The sequence below is a fragment of the Chiloscyllium punctatum genome, chromosome 14 (assembly GCF_047496795.1).
Source record: "Chiloscyllium punctatum isolate Juve2018m chromosome 14, sChiPun1.3, whole genome shotgun sequence".
Lineage (NCBI taxonomy): Eukaryota > Metazoa > Chordata > Chondrichthyes > Orectolobiformes > Hemiscylliidae > Chiloscyllium > Chiloscyllium punctatum.
The window spans coordinates 30,065,941-30,092,302 of NC_092752.1; the positions used below are offsets into that span (position 1 = coordinate 30,065,941).

Below are 26,362 nucleotides of genomic sequence, written 5' to 3' on the forward strand. Positions count from 1 at the left end.
TAGGGGTTCATACTAGAACTACTTTTCTTGATATATGCTAATGGGTGGACAGACACAACTTCAAAAATTATAGATGACACTTAGTTTATAAGTGTTGTGAATTGTAAGGAAGATTGCAGTATTCCAAAACCATGTGGACAGTCTTGTAAATGGATGGACTCATAGCAGATGAAATTTAAAACAAAGAGCAATGTCATAGATGTTAATGGGAAGAATAAGTAGAGGCAATACGAAATGAAGCATGGAATTCTGAAGACAGTAGAGGTGCACAAGTTTTTGAAAGTGGTGAGGTGGGTTGAAAGAGTGGCTTAAAAAGTATCTAGAATCCATCCTTTTATAAAGAGGGACATAAAATACAAAACAAGGATTATGACAAAGCTTTAAAAACACTTGTCTGTCTACAACAGTCCATTTTGTCCATTTCTAGCTGTTTTTTAGGAAGACAGAAAGATTTATGAGAAGTTTTCTGGGATGTGGAACTTCACATGATATCTTAGATCATCTGGTGTTGTTCTCAAGACGTTCAGGCTTATGAGGGTCTAGACAGAGTAGATAGAGGAAAATATCCCCTTAGTAGAAGGGTTGAGAACCAGAGGAAATAGGTTTAAAGTGATCAACAAAGTAGCAAAGTAACATAGGGAAAACATTTTTATGCAGCGAGTTATGACTAGAAGGAGAAGACTTATCATGGTCTTGAAAATAGAATTGTTTAAACAACTGAAGATGAGAAAATCGCAGTATTACAAGAAAAGAAGAAGGGAATCAGCATGGTGAATGACTCTTGCAGGGCCAGCATCAGTTCAGTAGGCCAAATGGCTTCTTTCCATGTTCTGACCTTTACAAGATTCATTCTTTGATTCTTTGAAATAAGGAGGAATGTTATCATTATACACAAAACCAGAATAGTCTAAAAGGCCAGCTATCAAATCATATTCTGAGATGTATTATAAAAAAAAATTTTTTTTAAATGATAATCATTAGAAAATGTAAACATAATTTTTTAATCTCAAAATAGGGTTGTTTACACAGATCTTAATGTCAACTCCTTTCCTGTGGATTATCAAAACCTGATTAAAATGATGAAATGCAGATAACATTGAATACTGTATTGAGGTTTGGGTAGGCGAGAGTGCATTGCATGTCTGGTTTCTGACCTCATTATCTAAATTTCCCTTCCCCATTATGCAGATAAACAAATTTCACTGTGAACGACCACCAGAGGTAAAGTATAAACCACAAACGAATCGTTTCAGCCTACCTACTTTGTTTGTAGGAGTTCTACTGTCTGGGTTCTCTATACTAAGCTTTGAAAAATGTGATCAAATTTGAGTGACGTAGAGACGGTTTCACATCTGTGGTTGGCCTTAAGACAGCATTATGAAAATAGTAAGCCAGATCTTGCTGGAAAATGAATGCAGTGTTAATTATATTGGTTTCTTAAAACCAGGAAAATGAAAATTCCTTGGTGCTCAATTCTGCATTTTTCGCTAAATTAATTCCTAAAATTAATCAGACGAGTAAAGCAAATACTTGTTGGTGCAAGGTATCTCACAGCCTGCCCTGTTAAGATTTTTTTGTGTGTGCCTTTCAAGTCAAGATGTTTTTACACTGTGATTTGCACTGAAGTGTGAGCCATTAATTCTGTGCTGAGGACAACATGGTAGCAAAGTCTGGGAATTTCATTAATGAAAGGACGAACAGTATATCTCTTTAATGGATGAAATTTAATGATTGCATAACAGTACAACATTACGAAGCAGCAAATTGTGTAGCACCTTCAGGGGATTAAGTGTTATGCTGCAGACCCCAGAATTTGCTTGCCAATTTACATTTGGCTTACTTTTCCTCTCAGTCATTTCTTTCTCTCTCTTAGTTCAATCTTTATTTTCCTTCTCCTTACTTTTATTTCTGTAGATGATTAGACCCTGATTATCCCTACTATGTTGTTTCTATGTTTCTTATGCAATCATTAAATTTCATCCATTAAAGAGATATACTGTTCGTCCTTTCATTAATGAAATTCCCAGACTCCTCTTTGCTACCATGTTGTCCTCAGCACAGAATTAATGGCTCACACTTTAGCGCAAATCACAGTGTAAAAACATCTTGACTTGAAAGGCACACACAAAAAAATCTTAACAGGGCAGGTTGTGAGATACTTTGCACCAACAAGTATTTGCTTTACTCGTCTGATTAATTTTAGGAATTAGTTTAGCGAAAAATGCAGAGTTGAGCACCAAGGAATTTTCATTTTCCTGGTTTTAAGAAACCAATATAATTTAAAGTCCTGAAAGTCAGACAATAAATCAATTATTCAACTCTATGATGATGTGTATGTCTGCAGAATAATGCTGCGGCTCCCTAGATAAACTTCTTAAACAAGTGCTGGTGGTGTTCAATGCTTCCTCAAGAGATGATGTTTGAAAGCCAGTCCTACAACTAACCTTTCCTAATGATTCTATGCTTTACTCCTTGTTTCTGCTCTCCAAATTTAAATTTCTCAGTCGTAGTTTAATTAGGGGTGGATGCAGAGAAATAATGTGGCATGTCAACATCAGTATCAATCTTTTAGATCAAATGCCCTGAAGCTGTGAATTTATGTAATCAAATAATCCCACACCACTTATCTTTCCCTTACAGCCCTGCAAACCTTTCAATTTCAAGTATTAATTCAGTTTTCTTTTTTCAGGTTCTTTTGGATAAGCTTCCATCACCTTTCCAATGGTGTACTCCTAATAATTCACTGCATCTTGTATCCCTAGGTATACTTCAACCATGCCTCAAAGCTGTTATTTTTTGCTTTCCTCAGCTGAAATTAATCTTGGCCTCCAGATAAATCAACTTTTAGATTATCCTCTGGGACAAAGACAACCCAAAATGCTTTAATATGCCACCAGCTTTACGTTTTATCCCATATCAAAAGCCATATTTAAGCAACTTATCACAGTGTTGTCTCAAACATGACACACATTGCCTGCTCTCACCAGTGGTAAGCTTGAAGCGCATTTAATTAGACAGGGTGGTATGTACCAAACATCCGCTACCTTCCCACCTCCACCTGAATTACACTCTCACATGTGCTCGGCCTTTCATTCACTTCTGATTGTGGGCCCTTACATGGTCAATAATTACCTCTGTTGCAATCAACACCTCTGTTGGAACAGAGTTGGGTGTGTTGCCAAATGGAATGCACAGCAACGGCAACCATGTAGTCCCATTTGTCACCTCTGATGGGGAGTGGGGTGGTGTGTCTCTTGAGCTTAAACACTCAAGCGCCTGATTGGGGAACTGAAAAACAGGAAAGAGGTGCTGCTGCAAGCCATCCCCGGCCCTTCTGCTGATCCTCCTTCCACACTGCTACAACTCCCAAAGAGCAAAGCTACACCCACCACATGACTTAGAGTCATAAAGTCATAGAGAAGTACAGTTTGGAAACAGACCCTTCAGTCCACTTAACTGCAGCCAGGATCACTTCACTGTTCTGGGACTCTCGTGCCTGATTTTCCAGCAGGAACCATGAGCACAAGAGCTGCTGGTTTCTGAGTAGCTGAGATATCTGTCCCTGATTGCTGGTTCCATGGGAAGTTTACCATTGTGCAGTTGGCTTATGGCTCAACAGGCTTTCACATAAAGAGGTAGAGTGATGTTTTTGCCAGTTTTCCAATCTGCAGGTAAGACTCAAACAGCTCAACAAGATTTCATGAATTGAGGCCATCTAGTACCTCTGCTGCTGTCCCCCCACCTGCTCCTGACCTTATACCAGTCTCACAACAGTCCAGTCCTGATCCTGCAACAGAATTTTATAATCCAAAAAGTTTGTTTGAAAAAGCCAGAATGGTGTAGATGCTGAGAATCTAAAATAAATATGGAAAAATACTGGAAATATGCAGTGTGTTCTGCAGCATTTGTGAATAAATAAGCAAAAAGATCTGTTTCTTCACAAAAATGAAACACGTGAACATTTATTCCTATTATCCTGTTCACAGGAGGTAGGCATCACAAGCCACAATAGAATTTATTGCTCATTCCTAGTTGCTTAGAGAGCAGTTAGGAATCAACCATCATTGCTGTGGATCTGGAGTCATATGTAGGCCAGACCAAGTAAGGATGGCAGATTAGTTCCCTAAGGGGCATTAATGAACTAGATTGTCAATCATTTCATGATCATTGTTAGTGTCTTAATTCCAGATTCTCTTAATCAAATTCAAATTCTACCAGTATGTAGACAGGTAAACAAGGGGTGATGCCATATTGGATTTGATACTGGGGAATGAACCCAGTCAGGTGTTAGATTTTGAGGTAGGTGAGCACTTTGTCAACAGTGACCAGAATTTGGTTATGTTGCAATAGCAATGGGCAGGGATAGATATATACTGCAGGGAAAGAGGTATAACTGGAGGAAAGGATTTAGGATTCATAGGATGGGGAAGGAAACTGCAGAGGATGGACACACTTGAAATGTGAGTTTATTCAAGGAACAGCTACTCCGGGTCCTTAATAAGTATATACCTATCAGGCAGGCAGGTAGTTGTCAAGAGAGGGAGCCATGGTTGACTAAAGAAGTTGAAGCCCTTGTCAAGAGGAAGAAGGAGGCATATGTGAGGATGAGGCAGGAAGGCTCAGTCAGGGGGCTTGAGAGTTATAAGTTAGAGAGAAAAGATCTAAGAGACGGCTAAGATGAACCAGGTGGGGACATGAGAAGTTGTTAGCGGATAGAATCAGGGACTTTTATAGGTATATCAGGAATAAAAGAATGACTAGTGTAAAATTAGGTCCAATCAAAGATAGTAGTGGAAAGTTGTGTGTGGAATCTGAGGAAATAGGGGAAGTGCTAAATGAATACTTTTCATCAGTGTTCACATTGGAAAAGGGAAATATTAATGAGAGTATGGAGAAACAGGCTACTAGATTAGATGGGATTGTGGTTGACAATGAGGAGGTTTTAGCAATTTTGGAAGATTTGAAAGTAGATAAGACCCCTGGGCTGGGATGGGATTTATCCTCTGATTCTCTGGGAAGCCAGGGAGGAGATTGCAGAGCCTTTGGCTTTGATATTTATGTCACTATTGTCAACAGGAGTAGTGTCAGAAGACTGGAGGATAGCAAATGTTGCCTTGTTTAAGAAGTGGAGTCAAGACAACCCTGGTAATTATAGGCCAGAGAGCCTTACTTCGGTTGTGGGTAAGGTGTTGGCAAAGGTTATAAGAGATAGGAATTATGATCATCTGGAAAGGAATAATTTGATTAGATATGGTCAACACAATTTGCGAAGGGTCGTGCCTAACTAACTTTACTGAGTTCTTCAAGAAAGTGACAAAAGAGGTGGATGAAGGTAAAACGGTTGATGTGGTGTATATGGATTTCAGTCAGGCATTTGATAAGGTTCTACGTGGTAGGCTTTTGCACAAAATATGGAGTTTCGGGCTTGAAGGTGATTTAGCAAATTGGATCAGTAATTGGCTAGCTGAAAGAAGAAAGGTGGTAGTTGATGGGAAATGTTCAATCTGGAGCTCAGTTACCAGTGGTGTGCCACAAGGATCTGTTTTGGGGCCACTGCTGTTTGTCATTTTTATAAATTATCTGGATGTGGGTGTAGAAGGATAGGTTAGTAAATTTGTGGATGACACTAAGGTAGGCAGAGTTATGGATATTGCCAAAGGATGTTTTGGGTTACAGAGGAACATAGATAAGATGCAGAGCTGGGCAAAGGAGTGATAAATGGAGTTTAATGTGGAAAAGTGTGAGGTAGTTCACTTTGGCTAATGGTAAAATTTGTGGCAGTGTAGATGAACAAATAGATCTTGGTGTCCAGGTACATAAATCCCTGAAAGTTGCTACCCAGGTTGATAGGGTTGTTAAGAGGGCATATGTTATGTTGGCGTTTATTGATGGGGGATTGAGTTTCAGAGCCATGAGATTATGATTCAACTGTTCAAGACACTGGTAAGGCCGCACCTGGAGTATTGTGTACAGTTCTGGTCACCACATTATATGAATGATGTGAAAGCTTTGGAAAGGGTTCAGAGGAGATTTACTAGGATGTAGCCTGGTATGGAAGGAAGGTCATATGAGGAAAGGCTGAGGAAACTGAGGATGTTTTTGTTGGAGAGAAGAAGGTTGAGAGGTGACTTAATCGAGACTTATAAGATAATCAGAGGGTTAGATAGGGTGGACAGTGAGAGCTTTTTTCCTCGAATGGTGAAGGCTAAGAAGAGGGGACATAGCTTTAAGTTGAGGGGTGACAGATTGAGGTCAGATATCAAGGGTAGTTTCTTTACTCAGAGAGAAGTAGGGGCGTGGAATGGCCTGCCTGCAACAGTAGTAGACTTGTCGACGTTAAGGGCATTTAAATGGGCATTGGACATGCATATGGATAAAAATATGGAACAGTGTCAGTTAGATGGGCATCAGATTAATTTCACAGGTCAGTGCAAAATCAAGGGCAGAAGGGCCTGTACTATGCTGTAACATTCTGTTCAATGTTCTATTTGTCATGGCAGGATTTGAACCCAGAGTATTACCTGCACCTATAGATTAATAATCCAGCAACTATACTAGGCCTTCACCTCCCCACTTCACTGACCAATCAGTTTATTGCCCTGGCTCAATGGTAATTAACTAATGGTTTGCTTTCCTGAATCACCAGTTGTTTTGCCTTTGAAATCACTACCAACAAAGGTAATGTTCCAAGTCCAATTTAACATCTCAGAACTGAAGAAAGCTGGGTAATGATGATGTTGATAAGAGACTGAATAGAACAAATGGTGAGGATGCCCACAGCAAAAGTCAAAGTGAGTGCTCATGGTGGTAAAAGATCGATATAAATGCAAAATAATTGTGAGTGTGAATAGTAGAAAATGGATCAGCTTTAATGAAAGCAACACAAACATAATTTTGGTGGGGGGGGGGGTGTGGAGAAGACTTTGTAATCAAAACAAGGGCAGTGTTCACAAGAGCATTCTTACATTTCTGTTTTAGGATTGCTTCAGTGCTCCGGTGAAGCCAATTCAAGCTGATGAAACAAAATCTTGTTTTCTGCTTAGTGTGATGATATATGCCTTCAAGAGAGATTTGTTCAGTGTTGCTGAGGTGTATGCTCCATGGAAAGCAGAGTAAAAAGCTTTGTTTTTTTAAAAAATTAGACAAAAGAAGCATGAGTGAGTGGAGTCAGGTTCACAGAGCCAGGTTTTGGTTTTGGTTTTAGTTATTGAAGTTGAGGTTTTTAGATTTGAAATTGCTAGATACAGCTTTCTCTCTGCTGCCAGATTCCTTCTGTCAGTGTCCCTTTTTCCTGAACTGGAGAAGATAGCAAGTGAGGGAAATCTGTTTTGCTGAATTTGCCTTTGCCAAGGGTGTGTTTTGGGAATGTTGGAACAGTTGACAAGTAGTAGTTAAATGATATTTTATTAGGTCTTATAATAAAGTTGTGCCAATATTTTGCTTGTATTTAAACTACTGTAAGAATAATGTGTGCTTTGCTTACAGCCGAGTAGTTCCACCAATCGAATCACGTTGGAACACAGCACCTTACGCTTGCCTGTAAAATAAGATAAAAGTTAGGGTTTAGACTATCTCCTTAATACATTTGAGGGGGTTTGGTCTGATTCACAACATTTGCCACTTTACACCCTTCAGCACTCAACATTGAGTTGAACAACTAGACTTACTGACTTTCTCTAGCACTTAATGTTTTTACTCCAAATCTTGAATGCCTGCTCTGTTCAAAGATGATCAATTTCTGTAGGGGTTTTCAAGCACACATTTGGTCCCACAATGGTAGCACATTTTCTTTTGGAAAAATTGAATTGTACTTAGTATACTGGCTAGTTTAATGTAGTTATGTGACCTCTGCCGCTCATGGAAGTGCCTTTGTGTGCAGTTTGTGGCTGCTATAAACTGCATCACTTGATGAATACTGTCAAGAATAGTACAACTGAAAATGTGGATTTTCAAAGCTGCAAAAGAGGCAACAGTTGAAATGAAAACAATATTGAGTTACTGGATCAGTAAAAATGCTTGTGTATTTTCCATGTTCTGCTAGGGAAATGAAAGACGAAATGGAGAAGAATTGGATTATTTTTCCATTCAGTGGCAAAATAAGTTTGTTAATTAGCACATATTAGAGATAAGGAGGAATGTAATAGTAGTTGGGGACTGTATTGTGAGGGGAATTGCCAGTGTTCACTACAGTAAAGAGCATGAGTGCAGACCACTGTGTTGTCTACCCAGTACTAGGGCTTATGATATCTTCTCTGGGCTGGAGAAAAACTTGTAGTGGGAAGGGAAGAATCCAGTGCTCATGTTCTATATCAGTACCAATAGCATAGATAAAACAGGCAAAGTAGTTCTGCTGAGGGAGTATGAGAAGTTAGATGTAAACTAAGATGAAAAGCTTAAAAAGCAATAATATCTGTGTTACTTTCTGAGCCATGTGCAAATTGGCATAGGTTGTATAAGATTAGAGAAATGGCTTAAAGATTAGTATGAGAGCAATGGGTTCTGGTTCATGAGGCACAGGCATCAATATCAGAAAAATTGGGATCTGTATCACTGGGCGGTCAATATTTCAACCATGCTGTGATTGATATTCTTTCAAGCCACATTACGAGGTAAGCAGAAAGAGCAGAAAGATTGTCAATCACCTGATGAAGGAGCATCGCTCCAAAAGCTAGTGTGCTTCCAATTAAACCTGTTGGACTATCACCTGGTGTTGTGTGATTTTTAACTAAAATAAACTGGGATATTAGGCTAGATGGTAGATCAGTAGAGAAGCAGTGGCAAATATTTAAAAGATATTTTAGAATACCCATAATAAGTACATTGCTTTTTTAAAGAAAAGTTCCAAAGGGAGGACTCACTATTTGTGGATTTCCTTAACTTCTTCAAACTTAAATAAAAATAACTGTGCAAATGAGTGGCTGGTCAGATGACTGGTCAGAATGACAGAGAATGACTAAAATACTAATTAGGACAAATAAGTTACTTCATGAGAAGATATCAGCTAGAGATATAAAGCAGGTAGCAAACATTTCTATAGGTATCCAAAAAAGAAAGGAGTAAGTCATGTGAGTTTTAATGATCTAGAGGCTGAAAATGGGAAGTTAATTGTAGATGTAATAAATAAAAGTTTTCCTCTGTCTTTACTATCAAGGTTAGAAAAAAATCTGAATGATACATGTAAATCTGTATATTGAAGCAAAGAGGAACTTAGTAAGATTCTAAATATTTGGGAAACAGTACTAAGCAAACTGATGGAGCTGCAGGTTGATGTGTGTCCAGGTCCTGATGGATTTTATAATAATGGAAGTAGCTAATAGGGTCATAGATGTGTTGGATTCTGGAAAGTTCCAGTAAAGCAGAAAGTAACAAATATTCAAGCTGGGAAAGAACAAAAATCAAATTAGAGACCAGTTAGCTTGAAGTCTTCAATGTAAAAGTCACAAAATGATAACAAGTTTAGAGCCCAGTTCAGTGCAAAGAATGAAAATTTTGAGTTTCAGATAGAAGCTGTCAAATGCAGTCCCTCCACTCATCTCCACTGAAGCAAGTCTAAAACTAAGAGTAGTAATCCTAAAAATGGCAGAAAATATTTGTATTAGTTCACAGGCCACAAAACCATTGACTGTCGAATTGATTCTAAAGATATTTTTACTAGTTTTTGATATCTTTCTGGTTAATATTATTTTGAAGTAGATGAGAGTCTGAGACCACTTCACCATTTGCCAAGGAGAGTGGCAACTAGTCTCAATTCCCTCCTCTGGCATCTCCTTACTCCTAGGCTGCTGTTCTACTCAGGAAGTGTCACTCCTGCGGCAATTACTATTGCCCAGCATGTCTTTAATGGGACATGTTTGATTCGTTGTTGGTTGTTCATCTAGTATGTGCTCATTCCTAGGGTAATGTTCCACTCTAGGGAGTGTCATTCATGTGTTAACTCCTGTTATGATAACTGTTGTTGCTGATCTACTTCCATTTTTGGAGAACAATAGATCTCAGATACTGGTGGTTGTTCTGTCTTCTATGTAGATGGTGAGATCACATCTTCCGTATCAACTGCATGCAGTGAAGGAACAGCTTGTCTAGTTGTACCCATATGTCTGTGTTGTGACAGTATATCTGGGAGTTAGGATTACTGTGTATTATCAAAATGACAACTGATCCACTCAGTTCTTGAGTTGCTAGATAGATTGACTGTGTTGAACAAGTTAAAAGTTTACTCTCGGAATGAATCTCTAATGCTTGGCTCTGACAATGATTTTGCTGCTATTAATGGCTTCAGTAGTTTTTTTCCCTGTTGAAAGTGTTGTTGGCAAATAGCATGTCTTTAGTCTTTGGACTACACTACTCTCCATGTCTTCATTTGATGTCTAGGATGTCATATACCACAAACAGCTCTTTATTTTGCTTAAATTGATGCTCATTAAAAATACTGCAATGGCTGATTCTTAACTCATTTCTTATGTCCAGGGACAATGGACTACTTCTCTTGCATTCTTCAGACTGGAATCAATTCCTTATTGGCCTTCAAGAAGGTGGTTCACCATCTCTTTAGAGGAAACATTATTATTTTTGTTATTTAAAATATGTCATCTTGGGCTATCACTTCATCTAAGCACAGTATTCTCTCTGCTGTTTCCTTGCTCTTTAGGTCATATTTTCATCATTATGTCCTGCACCACTTGGAGAGTTGCATCTTGTTGTATAGCTCACTTAATTTAGCAAGCCACTTAAGTTTCAGATTCAATGTCTCTGCTGGGTTAATAACTTCCAGAGCACATCAAGCTGTTGCTTCCCATTGAAGTTGAAAGATTTCACACTCTTTTCTAGCATCCTCCAATTTCTTCAAAGGGAGTGCTGTTCTCCAGAGCATATCAGCGATGTACATCTGTTTCCCCTGCTTATATATCACATCCTGATGATATCTCACAACATAATAAACTATTTGCAGATACTATGGAGGAGATAATAGCGATTTAAGGAAGATACGTGGTTGATGGTCAAAACTTGATGTTACTTTGTCTTACCCAAAGAGCTAATTATCAAAATGCCAGGGTGATCTAGCACTCTTTCTGAATCTGTGATGTGGAAGTGCTGGTGTTGGACAGGAGTGGACAAGGTCACATGACACCAAGTTATAGTCAGCAGGTTTATTTGAAATCAAACTTTTATAGCACTGCTCTTCGTCAGATGAACTGTAGAGAGGCACATAGGCACAGAGTTTATAGCAGAGAGATCAAAAGATTATGCAAATGGTGTGAGTGAAGTGTCAACAGGTTGATTGATAAGTCTCTGTAGGTGATCAAAAGAGTCAGATGGTATGAGTAAAGTGTCAACAGCTGAATAACCTATAATCCGATTAATTGAGGTAGAGATATAATTGCAAAAAAGTTAAAAATAAGATGGTGCTGGAGACAAATCAAATGGCTGGAATAACATGATAGGTAGGAGTTGTACGCTGTGAGCCTAACCAAAGTAACAAATAATCCAAAACTGTGTAAGTTAATTAAGCTAGAGAGATCATATGTAACACATTATCAAGGTAATGGTGTCAAAACAGTACAGTAAGGAAGATTTTACATATAGAACAGTATGGTGGGGTTATATGTAGAGTGACATGAACCCATGACCACTGTTGAGACTGTCTTAGAACATTGAACATAGAACATTACAGCACAGAACAGGCCCTTTGCCCCTCGATGTTGCGTCGACCTGTGAAATCAATCTGAAGCTCATCTAACTTACACTATTCCATTCTCGTCCATCTGCCTATCCAATGGCCATTTAAATGCTCTTAATGTTGGCAAGTCTACTACTGTTGCAGGCAGTGTATTCCATGCCTCTACTACTCTGAGTAAAGAAACTACCTGTGACATCTGTCCTAGATCTATCTGCCCTCAATTTAAAGCTATGTCCCCTTGTTCTAGCCATCGCCATCTGAGGAAAAAGGCTCTCACTGTCCAATCTATCTAACCACCTGATTATCTTGTATGTCTCAATCAAGTCACCTCTCAATCTTCTTCTCTGTAATGAAAACAGCCTCAAGTCATTTAGCCTTTCCTCTTAAGACCATGCGTCCATACCAGGCAACATCTGATTAAAGTTCCTCTGAACCCTTTCCAAAGCTTTCACATCCTTCCTATAATGTAGTGACCAGAACTGTCCAAGTGTGGCCACCCGAGATTTTTGTACAGCTGTAACGTGACCTCATGGTTCCGAAACTCAATCCCTGTACCAATAAAAGCTAACACACATATGCCTTCTTAACAACCCTATCAACTTGGGTGGCAACTTGCAATGATCGATATACCTGGACACCAAGATCTCTCTGCTCATCTACACTACCAAGAATCTTACCATTAGCCCAGTACTTTGTATTCCTGTTACTCCTTCCAAAGTAAATCACCTCGTGCTTTTCCACGTTAAACTCCATTTGCCACCTTTGAGCCCATCGTTGCAGCTTATCTATTTCCCTCTATAATCTACAACATCCTTCATCACTATCCACAACTCTACCGACCTTAGTGTCATCTGCAAATTTACTAACCCATCCTTCTACGCCCTGATCAAGGTCATTTATAAAAATGACAAACAATAGTGGACCTAAAACAGATCCTTGCAGTACACCACTAGTAACTGAACTCTAGGATGAATATTTCCCACCAACCACCACCCTCTGTCTTCTTTCAGCTAACCAATTTCAGATTTAAATCGCTAAATCACCCTCAATCCCATTACTCTGTATTTTGTGCACTAGCCTATCATGGACAACCTTATCAAACTCCTTACTGAAATCCATGTACACCACATCAACCACTTTACCCTCATCCACCTCTTTGGCTGCCTTCTCAAAGAACTCAGTAAGGTTTGTGAGACACGACCTATCCTTCCTAAAACGATGTCAACTATCCCCAATCAACTTATTCTTTTCGAGATGATTATAAATCCTATCTCTTATAACCCTTTCCAACATTTCTAATTTCCAGGGTTGTCTGTACTCCCCTTCTTGAACAAGGGGACAATATTTGCTAGCCTCAATTCTTCTAGAGCTATTCCTGTAGACAATGATGACAGAAAGATCAAAGCCAAAGGCTCAGCAATCTCCTCCCTGGCTTCCCAGAGAATCCTAGGATAAATCCCATCCAGCCCTGGGGACTTATCAATTTTTACACTTGCCAGAATTGCTAACACCTCCTCCTTGTGAACCTCAATCCCATCTAGTCCAGTAGCCTGTATCTCAGTATTCTCAACCACATTTTTCTAGTGTGAATACTGATGAAAAGTATTCATTTAGCCCTTCTCCATCTCCTCTGACTCCATGCACAACTTCTCACTACTGTCCTTGACTGACCCTAATCTTATTCTAGTCATTCTTTTATTTCTGATATACCTAGAAAGCCTTAGGGTTTTCCTTAATCCTTTCCACCATCCACTTCTCATGCCCCCTCCTGGCTCTTCTTAGCTCTCTCCTTAGGTCTTTCCTGGCTAACTTATAACTCTCAAGCATCCTAACTGAGCCATCACATATCATCCTAACGTAAGCCTCCTTCTTCATCTTGACAAGAAATTCAACTTCCTTAGTAAATCACGGTTCCCGCACTCGACAACGTCGTCCCTGCCTGACTGGTACATACTTATCAAGAGCCTGCAGTAACTGGTCCTTGAATAAGCTCCACATTTCAATTGTGCCCATCCCCTGCAGTTTTCTTCCCCATCCTATGCGTCCTAAACCTTGCCTAAACACATCGTAATTGCCTTTCCACCAGCTATAACTCTTGCCATGCAGTATATACCTATCCCTTTCCATCGCTAAAGTAAACATAACCAAATTGTGGTCACTATCACCAAAGTGCTCACCTACTTCCAAATCTAACACACTGGCTGGCTTCATTACCCAGTACCAAATCTAATGTGGCCTCACCCCTTGTTGGCCTGTCTACATACGGTCTCAGGAAACCCACCTGTACACATTGGACAAAAACTGACCCATCTAAAGTACTGGAACTATAGCATTCCCAGTCAATATTTGGAAAGCTAAAGTCCCCATAACAACTACCCTGTCACTCTCACTCCCATTGAGGATCATCTTTGCTATCCTATCCTCTACATTTCTGGAACTATTTGGACGCCTACTGAAAACTCCCAGCAGAGTGACCTTTCCTTTCCTGTTTCTAATCTCAGCCCATACTACCTCAGTAGACGAGTCCTCAAAATTGTAATACTGTAATACACCCTTTGCCTAACAATGCCATACCACCCCCTCTTTTTACAATTTTCTCTGTTCTTACTGAAACAACTAAATCCCAGAACCTGTAATAACCATTTCTGTCCCTAATCTACCCATGTCTCTGAAATGGCCACAACATCAAAGTCCCAGGTGCCAACCCATGCTGCAAGTTCACCCACCTTATTCCGGATGCTCCTGGCATTGAAGTAGACACACTTCAAACCAACTTCATGCTTGCTGGTGCCTTCTTGTGACCTTGAAACCTGAGTTCTGACATCACTACTCTCAACACCCTGTATACATGAACTACAATTTCAGTTCCATCCCCCTTCTGAATTAGTTTAAACCCACCTGAAGAGCATTAACAAATTTCTCCCCCTAGGATATTGGTACCTCTCTGGTTCAGGTGAATATGTCCTGTTTGTATAGGTGCCACCTACCCCAGATAAAGCCCCAATTATCCAGGAACTCAAAACCTACCTTCCTGCACCATCCAGTAGCCACGTGTTCAAATGCTCTCTCCCCCCCCCATTCCCCTTGCCTCGCTAGCACATGGCATGGGCAACAAACCAGAGGTAACAACTCTATTCTAGCTCTAAGCTTCCATCCGAGCTCCCTGAATTTCTGCCATCTCTCTTCCTACCTATGTTGTTGGTGCAAATATGGACCACGACTTAGGGCTGCTCCCCTTCCCCCTCAAGGATCCCAAAAACACGAGCAGAGACATTATGAACCCTGGCACCTGGGAGGCAACACACCAACCGTGAGTCTCTCTTGTTCCCACAGAACCTCCTATCTGTCCCCCTAACTATGGAGTCCCCAATGACTAATGCTCTGCTCCTCTTCCCCATTCCCTTCTGAGCGACAGGGACAGACTCTGTGCCAGAGACCTCTGCCCTATTGCTTACCCCTGATAAGTCTTCATGGATGCAAGCTTGGCTAGCAGTTTCTGCTCGGTGATTTTGCTTTGTTGTGTATCTTGAAGGCTGTCTTGGAGGACATTTACCCGATGATCAGAGGCTGAATGTCGTTGACCGCTGAAGTGTTCCTCGATTGGGAGGGAACATTCCTATCTGGCTATTGTTGCGTGGTGTCCATTATCCATTGTTCTAGTGTCTTCGTCGTCTTATGAATTTACCATGCCTCAGGGGCATCTTTGCCTGCAGCATTTGAGGTAGACAACATTAGCTGAGTTACAGGAGTATCTGCTGTATACATGTTGGGTGGTGTTCCCAGGTGTGATGGTGGTGTCCATGCGGATGATTTGGCATGTCTTGTAGAGGTTGCTATGACGGGGTTGTATGGTGTTGTGGTTGATGTTGCCCTGAAGGGTGGGTAGTTTGCTGCAAATGATGGTCTGTTTAAGGTTTGGTAGTTGTTTGAAGGTGAGAAGTTGAGGTGTAGGATGATCTTGGCACGATGTTCGTCGTCATCGATGATGTGTTGAAGGCTGTGGAGAATATGATGTAGTTTCTCCGCTCCAGGGAAGTACTGGACAATGAAGGGTACTCTATTGGTGGTGTGCTGTGTCTACCTTCTGAGGAGGTTGTTGTAGGTTTTTTTGCTGTGGCACATCGGAACTGGCAATGGATGGGTTGAGCATCATATCCCTTTCTTATGAGAGTGACTTTCTGTTGACACTTTACTCCTACCATCTGACACTTTCGATCACCTGCATAGACTAATTTTCAACCTGTCGACACTCCACTCTCACTATTCGTATGATCTTTTGATCTCTCTCTCTATAAATTCTGTGCCTATGTGCATCTCCACACTTCACCCCATGAAAGGGCAGCACTCCAAAAGCTTGTGATTTCAAATAAACCTGTTGAACCATAATCTGTTGTAGTGTGACTGCTGACCATTCTCAACCTGAGCATAGCATTCTTCAGTTTGAATTACTGCTCTGGATGCAAATGCAACTGGTTGTCCTTGTTGCATAACAGTTCCTTCAATATTGTCTCACCAGTATCACACTTTAAGGTGACTTCATCATTGGTGTTGCAGTACCTCAGCACGAGCATTGTCATCAATTGTTTTATTCTAGTGAAAGATGTTTTATTCTAATTAAAGCTGCTGTTGTTCTGTTCCCCAATACTACTACACACCTTAAGCAATAAACTTGAATAGAGGTTCCAACTTTGATGAGAAACTAGACAAGAACCTTGCTGAATAGTTTGGAATCCCAATAGATTGTTGCACTGGTTTCACTCCTGTTGATCATTGCATCTCTGGTACAACTCTCACTTGTCAGGATCTGGGTGGAATCCCTTTGCTATCAGTATATGATTCATGTGTTTGACTTCAAGCATCTTCAATTACATACCTTTTTCAGCCTCCAGCTCATCTGATGAGGTCTTTCTAGTAGTTGCACTAGATTCTGATTGTGTTTTGCATTGACTTGTTTCATTATGTCTTCACACCCATTGACCAGCAATATAATTTGATTCACTCTGGGAAGATCATTAACTATCTAATGTTGCCTGTGTTGATACTTTTCAGGAACAGCAGAAATGCCAAATGCTATGCAAAGCCAACTGTATCTCCAGGAAAGTGTCCAGATGTGTAAGAAAATAACTCTTTTCATCCAGATTCACTTGCAACTAACGATCCTGAGCATCATAGGTAGCAAAGGCCTTAGCCTTAGAAAGTTGTGAAAAAATTTCTACAGTGTTTGTCATGGAGTAGTGGAATCTTTTGAAGATTTATTGAGATCCCTTGAATCTATGTATATTCATAATTTAAAAGGATTTTTCAAAGCCACCAAGTTGCTAATCTTGGTCACTTCCTTGATTGCTGCTTTCTTTACTGCTCTTCTATCCTGTCTTTCAGGTTTGATGGCAGCTGGAACTCTATTTAATGGATGCTGGGTTAATCTTAAACTCTCACTTACATTTAAATGATATTTGTCAGGAATTAATCTAAGATGTATAAAGACAAAATAATCTTTTAGATCCATTCACCAATCAGTAGGGCTTATTGGCCTGTTGAAATGTTGCAAATTTATTTTGTCTCAGGTAGCAAATCCAAGTTTTAAGCATGAATCCCTGCATTGCGGAAAGAGGCCATTCAGCCTATCAACTCTGCACCCCCAACCCCCTGAACAGCATCCCACCCAAACCCAACCCCCCATCCTATCCCCATAACCTCGTATTTACCATGGTTAATCTGTCTAACCTGCACATTTCTGGACAGAATGAGACAATCTAGCATGGCTAATCCAGCTAACCTGCACATTTTTTGGACTATGAGAGGAAACAGGAGTACCCAGTGGAAACCCAGGCAGACTTGGGAAAATGTGCAAACTCCACATTATCTATTTTAAGTAGTTTTATTGCTGTCATAGCAAAAATAGTGTCAGAGCACACTTTGGGGCAATTTTTTATGTTTGTCACATGGGCAGTACACTGGTGGAGCATATTTCCCACCTCTTAAAGCAGCCACTTAATTTTTGATCATTTAATCATAAGTAGTATTCCTGGAGCAAAGACAAAAAAACTTTATATATTTACAATGGTAAAGCACAATTAATGTATTACTGCTAATTAGACCACAACATTTTGAGAATTTAAGCAAAATTCATTTGCACAATATTTCAAATTTACTTTTCACCAAGTAATACTCATGCTGAATAGATATATGAATAAATCCACTTGATGCTAATGCTTTGAACATCTCAGAGCTTTCTATTGTTCACTCAACAATGGACTTAGTATTCTCACAATAATAACATTTATGAATTATTCACTGCCCTTGATAAAACTATGCCATAGCACACCATCAGCAGATGGTGTTCATTTTGCATTCACAATATATCGTTCATTGAAATGACAGTCAATTTTTTATAAAGATCAAATATAAGGAAAAAGTAAATTTGTGAAGTTGTCAAGTATTATTTTACTATTCAAAGCTATGGGCATACTATGATATAAAATATATGAAGAGATAAAAATAAAACTACATAATGCAGATTTCACACTGTTAGACTTTTGACAGTAAATCTCCAAGCTCCTTCATACAAAATATAATTATCCATCATGAAATATTTATCTCATAGATTTCATCATTCTTTTTCTATCTGTCATAAGACCATAAAATTATAAGACATAGGAGCAGAATTAGAATATTTGGACCATTGAATCTGTTCTGCCATTCAATCAGGTTTGATATGTTTCTCAACCCCATTCTCTTGCATTATCCTCTTAACCCTTGATCCCCATACTAATCAAGAATCCATCCATCTCCATTTTAAAGACACTTAATGAAATTAGATAATGAGAGTTCAAAGACAGTATGTTCCTGTTAGTGAGAAGGACAAGGCTGATAGGTATAGGGTATGCTGGATGATGGTCAAGAAAACGTCGGTATGTATCAGGTATAAACAGTTGGGATTGCATGAATCTCTCGAGTAATATAAGGACAGTTGGAGTATACTTAAGAGGGAAGTCAGGAGGATAAAAAAGGGCCATGAGATAGCTTTGGTAAATAGAGTTAAGGAGAATCCAAAGATATTTTATAAGTACATTAAGGGTAAAAGAGTAATTAGAGAGCGAATAGGGCCCCTTAAAGATCAGCGCGGCCGTCTCTGTGCGGAACCATGGGAGATGGATGAGATATTAAGCAAATATTTCACGCTAGAACTTACTGTGGAGAAGGACATGAATGCAAGGGAAACTAGGGAAAAGTGATGTCTTGAAAAGAGTTCATATTACAGGAGAGAATGTGCTGGAGGTCTTAAAATGCGTAAAGGCAGATAAATCACTAGGACTTTGTGGGAAGCTAGAGAAGAGATTTCAGGGCCCCTTGCTGAGATATTTGTATCATCAACAGCCATGGGTGAACTGTTGAAAAGCCAGGAAGTTACAGACCAGTGAGCCTTTGGTCAGTGAGGGGAAGTTTTTGGAAGGGATTCTGAGGTACAGGATTTACATGTATATGGAAAGGAAAGGACTGATTAGGGATAGTCAACATGGCTCTGTGTGAGGGAAATCATGTCTTACTAACTTGATTGAGTTTTTTTAGGAGATGACAAAGAAGATTGATGAAGGCAGAAAGGTAGACGTTACCTATATGGACCTCAGCAAAGCATTCAACAGGGTTCCATATGGTAGACTTTTTAGTAATGTTAAATCACATAGGATCCAGGGGAAGCTAGCGATTAGATATAAAACTGGCTTAAAGGTAGGAGACAAGAGTGTGGTGGTTGTTTTTCAGACTAGAGGCCTGTGACCAGTGGTGTACCGCAGGGATTAGTGCTGGGTTTAATGCTTTTCATCATTTATACAAATGATTTGATGTGAATATTGGAGGCATGATTAGTAAGTTTGCAGATGACACCAAATAGGTGGTGTAGTGGACATTGACAAAGATTGTCAGAGTAAAATGGGGGACCTTGATCAGATGGGCCAATGGGTCAAGGAGTAGTAGATGGAGTTTAATTTAGATAAATGTAAGATGTTGCATTTTGGTAAGGCAAACCAGGGTAGGATTTATACACTTAATGGTAGGGCTCTAGGAAGTGTTCTGAACAAAGAGACCAGGGTTGCAAGTGAATAGTTCCTTGAAAGTGGAGTCACAGGTAGACAGAGTGGTGAAGATGATGTTTGGCATGCTTGACTTTATTGGTCAGTGCACTGAGTATAGGAGTTAGGATGTTATGTCATGGCTATACAGGATATTTGTGAGACCACTTATAGAATACTGTGTACAATTCCCTTCTATAGAAAATATGTTGTTAAACTTGAGAGGATGCAGAAAAGATTTACAAGGATGTTGTTGGGACTGAAGGGTTTGAGTCATAGCAAGAGGCTGAATAGGTTTAGGCTATTCCCTGCAGGGGAAAGTTTTAAAAGAACCTGGGAGTTAACTTTTTCCACATAGAGGGTGGTGCGTGTGTGGACAAGTTGCCAGAGGAAGTGCTAGATGCGGGTTTTATGCCCATATCCAAAAGTTTCAAGACAGACTGGCTGATGAGAAGGCAAAGTTAAAAGCTGTAGTCAGGTTCTATAACACTGTTTATTACATATTTGGACTAAATACATGACATTGAGATATTTTAGACCAAATTAAAAGCTGTATTTGCATTCTATAATGCTGTTTATTACATATATAGACGAAAGACATGACCTGAGATATATATTCCTGTTTTTCTTTTCCTATCTCATACACTACCTCCAACCACACTGAGCTATTTCTACCCAGTTTGGGATAGCTTTGTGACATCATCACAAGATTGTTCCAGAGTCCTTAAAACCCTGCATCATAAAAAATTGATTAGGATCTTTACAAAAAGGCGAAAGATTTAAAAAAGACATGTGAGGTGAATTGTTTACACAGTGTGTTTCATGTGTGGACTGAACTGCCTGAGAAGTGGTGGATGCAGGTACAGTTACATTTAAAAGACATTTGGATAAGTTAATCAATAGGAAAGGTTTGGAGGGATGTTGACCCTGCACATGCAGGTAGAACTAGTTTAATTTAGTAATATGGTCAGCGTGCATTGGTTGAACCAAAGGATCTGCTTCCATGCTGTATGACTCTGTGACTAATAAATGAGTTATCTATATAACTAGTTTTTACAACACTTAGTGCATATATTTCCTTATATCTCTCATCCCTCACCAAGTCATTGATGTGATTCATCTGTATCAAGAGTTGGGTCAGGAAAGTCCACCACAAAGAATAGAAATGCTTGAGGTGAGATCAGGATTAATCGATATGATGGTCTGGGATGTTGGTTTAACTGCAAGAATGTATGGGAAGTTAGTTAATTTCTTCTTCACAGAACATATACAGAACATATACATGTTCCTGTACAGCCCAGGAACACGTCCTTCAGCCCATGATGTTCTGCCGAAAATGACGCTAAATTCAACTAATTCCTTCAGTCTGCCCTTGGGACATATCCCTCCATTCCTTGTATATTCATGTGCTAATCCACAAATCCCTTAAATACCCCTATCATATCTGCCTCCATCATCACCCTGGCAGCGCATTCCAGATTCCTACCATTCTTTGTATAAAAACTTGCCCCCACTTCTCCTTTTCCACCCTCACCTTAAATGCATGCTCCTCAGTATTAGACATTTCAACTCTGAGAAAAAGATTCTGACCATCAACCCTATCTATGCTTTTCATAATTCTATAAAGTCTCCCCTTAGCCTCCGCCACTCAAGAGAAAACAATCTGAGTTTTTCTAACCTCTACTTATAGCTCATACCCTTTAATCCAGGCAACATCCTGGTAAACCTCTTTTGCATCTTTTCCAAAGCCTCCACATCCTTCCTGTAATGTGGTGACCAGAATTGAACACAATACAGGAAGTGTGGCCTAACCACACTTATAAGGTTGCAACATGACATCCTGATTCTTGTACTTAATTTCCCTACAAATAAAGGCAGCATACTTTACACCTTCTTTACCACCCTGTCTACTCGTGTAGCCAATCATCATTGATAGCGTCTGAATCAGGAGATGGTGTTGTTTTTCTGAGAAAAAGTCAATGTTGGTTGTCCACATGTAGTATTGATCTGATCTTCCAAGTTCTGTTCAAAGACACAAATATACTTACAAATGATTTAGTTTTGTGTTTGGAATATTCTTTAGACTGTTGCACAATAATTTACATTTTTCAGAGTTAGGGTAGGTCAGAGCAGAACAAAGGTTAAATACGGTGTAGTACTGGCAGCTTCCTCATTCTTGTAATTCCTGAGAGACAAGGCAATTAGAATCCTTCCTCCTTGATCCTTATGTCAAGATTTCTGACCTTCCCTTCAACCATCGAGCCTCTGATACTCCCCACCCTGAGATGTGAAACACCCTTACTGCAGAGCTGTACAAAACTGCACCAAGACATCCACACATCTAATTTCTTCAACCAAGCTGACAATGTTCCCTCTGCATCATCCCAATATCTCCAATCTCCCTATAACAAAGTCAACTATTTTAAAATGACATCTTCCCATTTATATGCATTCTTTTGATACCATTATGAGGAAACTGTTGAATTTAATTATTTGGTGTCCAGTTCTCATCTGTTAAAGTCACTTATGAAAGTAATGAATAGCTGTTATTCCTGAATGGAAGCATCAATCTTCAACAGGATTCTCTTCTGCTGACCACTGGAAGTCAAGATCCCCAACTCTGTGGCCTTGGCAGTAGCATGCAGCAGTCGCAAGTTCAACAGACTGCACAATCACCAACAGTGAAGTGCGTCCTTTTCATTTAGTGTCCATCAGAAATTTTTTGCCTGGTGTGGACTGGGTAAGAGCCTTCACAGTTGTCAGCCTCACCTGCTGATCCTCCCTTCTTTTCCCAGATGTTGAACTTGTTGCTCCTCTTTATCTAACTTCCTGCCACCCAAAATAAATAAGCAGAAAAAGCAGTCTTCATAAACAGTGAAGAATTCATTATGGTAATTAAAAATCACAATTAATCAAACCCGGAGCTCAGAAATTGCTTGAAAATTGATTACTCAAAAACACTGACAAATCCAAGCGTTTGCACCTTTAAATCCAATTTGTAGTCATGTCAGTCAGTTTGTGAACCCAATGACTAGATTTTACTCCATGGATTTTTCACAAGATGCAATTTTTGACACACCCAATTAAAGTTAGATTGGTGTCCTAATACAGCATAAAATCCCAATTTCTGTCTATTAATGTTTTTATTAAGTGGTGTTTGTTGTATTTCTCTATACTAGAGTTAAAATTGCAGTTACTGCTTTATCAGCCCATTTCCGCTCAGTAGGTTCATTAACATTTGAGTCCTAAAATCCATGGGCCAACTGCTAACCTTAAATTAATTTCTGATGTAATTCTTAGCAGAGTCAGATTATTCAGTAAATATTTACAGCAGCAGAATCACTCCTAAGTGGGCATTAATGTTCTGAATTTTGTAAGCATGAGCAGTGTCAGCATGCTGTCCACTGTGGATACTGAAAGGAAGGTGTTATTTGATACAATCTGACAGTTGTTGCATCATGCAGCCTACACATAGAGAGTCGTTTGGCAATGAAATTCATATACTCTATTTCTTAATTATGTGATAGGTAGAATCTGTTTTTACTCTTAATGGCAGCATCCTGTTAGTGAAGATTATTATTTGCGTGTTTACCACAAAGTAGTGTTGTGAGACAGTTAGCTTCACTGTTACTCACATTTTTGGGTAAACTGAGGTGGATTGGGCATTTTACAGGACCAAAAGTACCAGCCTTAGGCCCATCTATGAATTTGCTCAATATATAGTGGCTATGATTTGAGCAGGGTATTATTGACCATTAAAGTGCAGAACTGTTTTGCTTGTCATTAAAACACAGTGTCAAGTTAGGATGTATCCCAAGCAAGTCATTACTTTGCACTATAATGAAAATAAAGCAGTTTATGACTCAAACCAAGCTTTGCTTTTCTCATCCACTTTGAATGTATAAATAAAACACAGAAGTCTGTTCCATAATAAAGGAATTTCATTTCATGATCACTCCCACATTTCAAGATTCCTAACTGTATGAATAGATAAAGAGCAGACATAACAGATAACCACACTGATGGAGGGCTGAAACCAATGAAGCAGAGTAGATATCAGACAGATTCAAGATTATAAATTAGATGCTTAGATTGAATAGACTAAAAAGGAATTGTATTATAATAATTTTTGGCTGGATGTTTCCTTTTTATTGGCAATACATCCATAGGTGCTGGGCCAAGAAATGTCTGTTAGTGTGTCAAAATCAATCATAGAAATCTGTGGAAGATGAGAAATTAAACATCAGAAGCTTAAAAGGTCCTATGCTGAGAATATAGAAAGAGAATACAGATATAACAGAGAGCTTGGGGAAAAAAAACAAATTGTCGTTCAAAGGTTAAGTGTGATATGCAAATTTATTCTGCAATTTGGAAACAATGTAAGACAGACAGAAAGACACACACACATGCGCACATATATACGTTTGTGGGGCGGGTTTATATTTGCAGAGTTACATTATACTTTGCTCAAAAACTGCATGAATTCATGTAAGACTCTGTTAACTCACTTTTTAGATTAGAATCAGTCTAAACATTATGGCATAGACAGAGAACACACTTCAACATATCATCTGGCTAACACCAATTGTTACAGTTAACCTGAGAATGTAACTTTTAAAAAAGTTTTGTGATTTATATATGAAAGAAATGAAACTATCATGGTATTTGAACAGATGAAAGACTCAACAAACAATCAAGGTATTTTTCAATGTATAATTTCAGTTACATCACACTGTAAACTTTTGCCCTAAATTCTGTGTCTTACAATTGTGTCTCCACAACCAGCTGAAGGAGTGGCGCTCCGGAAGCTAGTGCTTCCAATTAAACCTGTTGGACTATAACTTGGTGTTGTGTGATTTTTAACTTTATACACCCCAGTCCAACACCGGCATTCCAAAACATTTATAGAGCACTGATAACATGACCTATAGGCAGCTGGAATGCTTGCTCAGTCAGGATAATTTGGAAGTGTCAATCACAATGGTTTACTGACTGTTGGTAAATATATTGCTATTCTAAGGAAAAGACTAACATCAATTAGAGGCAGACAACAGCAAATAGATAAATGCTGGCGCCATGACTTCTGAAAGCAAAGGTGGGAAGAATTAGCTTCAAGCAAAACTAATGGAGCAGTCATCGTACATTTCCTTAACTTTTAAAGCTGAAGAATACTATCTGATAAGGATGGAATGTGGACTCCTGTTGAACCTAGAAATTGAAATAGAGCTCCACAAATTTACATGTGGTGTGCAAAGAACACGTGCTTAAATACATATCTGAGAGTAATACTCGAGTCCTTGCAAACTCTTTGGCAGCACCAGAGTTGAACAGAAGAATAGCCATTCTCAGGGGTTTGTGTACACAACTGTCATATAAGACCATAAGACATAGGAACAGAAATTAGGCCATTTAGCCAATAAAGTCTGCTCCACCATTCAGTCATCCTGATGAAGGGCTTTTGCCCGAAACGTCAATTTTCCTTCTCCTCAGATGCTGCCTGACCTACTGTGTTTTTCCAGCACCACACTCTTGACTCTAATCTTCAGCAACTGTAGTATTCACTTTTGCCCTTATAAGTATCTCAACCCCATTCTCCTGCTTTTTCCCCATAACCCTTGATTCCCCCTTGACAATCAAGAACCTATTTATCTCAGTATTAAATATACTCAATGACATGACCTCCACAGCTTTCTGTGGCAATGAATTCCATAGATTCACCACTCTCTGGCTGAAGAATATTTTCCTTATCTCCGTTCTAAAAGGTCTTCTCCTTACTTTAAGGCTATGCACTCTCTCTCAACAATGGAAACAGCTTCCCAATATCTACTCTGTCCAAACCATTTTGTATTGTGTATGTTTTGATTATATCCCACCCTCAACCTACTAAACTCCATAGAGTATAAACCCAGAATCCTCAAATGTTCCTCATAAGTTAAGCTTTTCATTCCTGGGGCCATGCTCGTGAACATCCCCTGAACACGCTTCAGGGCCAGTACATCCTTCCTGAGATATGGGGCTCAAAACTGCACACAATACTCGAAATGTCTGTCTAGAGTCTCAGAAGTACATCCCTGCTTTTATATTCAAGTCCTCTCAAAATAAATGATATCATTGCATTTGCATTCCTAACCGTTGACTCAACCTGCAGGTTTACCTTGAGAGAATTCTGGACTAGAACTCTCAAGTCCCTTAGCCCTTGAGACTTCTGAATTTTTCCCAATTTGGAAAAAAGTCCATGCCTCTATGTTTCCTGCCAAAGTGCATGACCTCACACTTTCCCACATTGTACTCCATCTGTCATTTCTTTGCCCAATCTCCTAACCTGTCCAAATCCTTCTGTGGCCTCCCTGCCTTCCCAGAGATACCTGTCCCTTTTTGTATCATCTGCAAACTTAGCCAGAATGACCTCAGTTCCTTCATCTAGATCGTAACTGTATAAAGTGAGAAGTTGTGGTCCCAACACTGAGACTTGTGGAACACCACTTGTCACCAGCTGCCATCTTGAGAAGGACCACTCTCTGCTTTCTGCTAGACAGCCAAGCTTCTATCCATGTGAGCACTTTGCCTCTGATACCATGGGTCCTTATTTTATTCAGTAGCCTCCTGAGCGGCACCT

General features: G+C 39.4%; 1 long non-coding RNA gene across 1 annotated transcript in view; it reads left to right on the forward strand.

Annotated features, from left to right (window-relative positions):
- Positions 1 to 24,587, forward strand: part of LOC140485698 (uncharacterized) — a 37,702-nt gene extending 13,115 nt beyond the window's left edge. The window contains exon 3 of the long non-coding RNA XR_011962410.1: positions 16,727 to 24,587. This is a non-coding gene — a long non-coding RNA (uncharacterized lncRNA). The remainder of the gene's footprint in view (positions 1 to 16,726) is intronic.
- The last annotated feature ends 1,775 nt before the right edge of the window (positions 24,588 to 26,362 follow it).